Source organism: Balaenoptera musculus, chromosome 4 (assembly GCF_009873245.2).
Source record: "Balaenoptera musculus isolate JJ_BM4_2016_0621 chromosome 4, mBalMus1.pri.v3, whole genome shotgun sequence".
In the NCBI taxonomy this organism is placed as follows: Eukaryota; Metazoa; Chordata; class Mammalia; order Artiodactyla; family Balaenopteridae; genus Balaenoptera; species Balaenoptera musculus.
This window is the reverse complement of record NC_045788.1, coordinates 125,564,315-125,567,152: the sequence shown is the minus strand read 5'-3', so window position 1 is coordinate 125,567,152 and position 2,838 is coordinate 125,564,315. Positions and strand designations below refer to the sequence as shown.

General features: G+C 45.1%; 1 non-coding gene across 1 annotated transcript; it reads left to right on the top strand.

The window, feature by feature from the left end:
* Positions 1 to 2,188: 2,188 nt before the first annotated feature.
* Positions 2,189 to 2,295, top strand: LOC118895095. The gene has a single exon (XR_005019868.1). It is a non-coding gene; the product is annotated as a U6 spliceosomal RNA (small nuclear RNA).
* Positions 2,296 to 2,838: the final 543 nt, after the last annotated feature.

Sequence of the window (2,838 nt, the reverse complement as noted above, 5' to 3'; positions counted from 1 at the left end):
CAGCCTTAGCGTTTCCTACCAGTCTCTGGGGTCCGCGCTGTTAGCCGCGGCTCGCGCCCGCCTCTGGAGCTCGTCTAGGCAGCGCTCTGAATCCCCTCTCCTTGCGCGCCGCGAAACAAAGAGGCAAGAAAAAGTCTCTTGCCTCTTCGGCGGCTGCAGACCTCCTCTCCGGCTCCCTCCAGGCTCGCCGCGGCACGCCAACCCCTTCAGGCTGTGTTCACGCCGCCAACCCCAGTCCTCTCCCTGCGATCCGACCGAAGCCCGCGCCTCAGCTCCCAGCCCCGCCCGCCCCAGCGGGTGAGCAGACAAGCCTCTTGGGCTGGTGAGCGATGCTCGGCACTGAGCCTCTGTGCGGGAATCTCTCCGTTTTTCCCTCTGCGCCCCTGTTGCTGTGGGATCCGCGCTGATAGCTGCGGCTTGCACCCGTCTCTGGATTTCATTTAGGCAGCGCTCTGAATCCCCTCTCCTTGCGCGCCACGAAACAAAGAGTCAAGAAAAAGTCTCTTGCCTCTTCGGCAGCTGCAGACTTTTTCCCGGACTCCCTCCCGGCTAGCACCAAAGCCCAAGCCTCAGCTCCCAGCCCCCGCCCACCCCGGCGGGTGAGCAGACAAGCCTCTCGGGCTGGTGAGTGCTGGTTGGCGCCGAGCCTCTGTGCAGGAGTCTCTCCGTTTTGCCCTCCGCACCCCTGTGGCTGCGCTCTCCTCCGCGGCTCCGAAGCTTCCCCCCTCTTCCCCCCGCAGTCTCTGCCTGCAAAGGGGCTTCCTAGTGCCTGGAAACCTTTCCTCCTTCACGGCTCCCTCCCACTGGCGCAGGTCCCGTCCCTATTCTTTTGTCTCTGTTATTTCTTTTTTCTTTTACCCTACCCAAGTACGTGGGGAGTTTCTTGCCTTTTGGGAGGTCTGAGGTCTTCTGCCAGCATTCAGTAGGTGTTCTGTAGGAGCAGTTCCACGTGTAGATGTATTTCTACTGTATCTGTGGGAAGGAAGGTGATCTCCACGTCTTACTCTTCCGCCATCTTGCCCCTACCTCCCTTCATGAAAGATTTTACGGGACAGAAGACAGTTGAATGGGAATGCTTAAAATGCTGAAGCAAACAATAGTGTCAACCAGATTTCTATATCTAGTGAAAATATCTTTCAAAAATGGAGGCATAATAAATACTTTTTCAAACAAATACCAAGAGAATTTATTGCCAGAGACCTATAATACAAGACACATGCAAAGAAATTCCTTAGACAGAAGTATGAAATCTGATGGAAATTTAACATTAAACTCTTTAAAAGATAATCGATTTTAAAGAAAAATTGTAATAAAGTACTCTGAGTTTATGACATATGTAGAAGTAAAATGTATGGAAAATAGTTCAAAAGGTGGGAAAGAGGAAATGGAATTATACATGAATGGTGTAAAAATATTTGATAGTACTAATACTAAGTTAAAAATGTTTATTTTACACCCTTGAGAAATTCACTAAAATTTTTAAAAAGTGACATAGTGACAACCCGCGTCCCCTGCACTGGCAGGCAGATTCTCAACCAGTGTGCCACCAGAGAAGCCCTTATTTATTTATTTATTTATGGCTGCGTTGGGTCTTTGTTGCTGTGCATAGGCTTTCTCTAATTGTGGTGAGCGGGGGCTACTCTTTGTTGTGGTGCGCAGGCTTCTCATTGCGATGGCTTCTCTTGTTGTGAAGTACGGGCTCTAGGCACGCGGGCTTCAGTAGTTGTGGCTCGTTGGCTCAGTAGTTGTGGCTTGCAGGCTCTAGAGTGCAGGCTCAGTAGTTGTGGCGCACGGGCTTAGTTGCTCCGCAGCATGTGGGATCTTCCCGGACCAGGGCTCGAACCCGTGTCCCCTGCATTGGCAGACAGATTCTTAACCATTGCGCCACCAGAGAAGCCCCTGTATATCTTCTTTAGTGAGGCTTCTGTTAAGGTCTTTGGCCTATTTTTTAATCAGCTTGTTTGTTTTCTTACTGTTGAGTTTTAAAAGTTCTTTGCCTATTTTGGATAACAGTCCTTCATCAGGTGTGTCCTTTGCAAATAGTTTTTCCCAGTCTGTGGTTTGTCTTCTTATTTTCTTGACATTGTCTTTCACAGAGCAGAATTTTTTAATTTTAATGAAGTACAACTTATCAATTATTTCTTTTCATGGAGTGTGCCTTTGGCGTTGTATCTAAAAAGTTATTGCCATGCTCACTTCAGCAGCACATGTACTAAAATTGGAACGATACAGAGAAGATTAGCATGGCCCCTGTGTAAGGATGACGTGAAAATTCGTGAAGTGTTCCATGTTTAAAAAAATAAAAATAAAAAAATAGAAAGTTATCACCACAGCAAAGTTCATCTACATTTTCTCCTATGTTATCTTTTAGGGGTTTTAAAGTTTTGTGCTGTTTTACATTTAGGTTTGTTATCCATTTTGAGTTAATTTTTGTGCAGGGTGTAAGGTTTGTGTCTAGGTTCATTTCTTTTTTTTGCCTGTGGATGTCCAGTTGTTCCAGCAACATTTGTTGAAAAGATTATCTTTGCTCCATTGTATTGCTTTTGTTTCTTTGTCAAAGATCAGTTGACTATATTTAAGTGGATCTACTTCTGGGCTCTCTGTTCTGTTCCTGTTTTTTAAAAATAGTACTTCCTTCTAACAACTATGCAATTAACTTATTTTTATGTTATTTTTTAGTTTATTTTACTATGTAAGATACATAAGAGCAAGCAATTTTTAAAACTACTGTATCCCCAGTAAAGAACACGTTTCACAATATATATAGACACTCTGTAAAAATTTGTTGAATGAATAAATGAGTGAATCACTGAATCAGAAAGTTTCAAAATAAGGTAT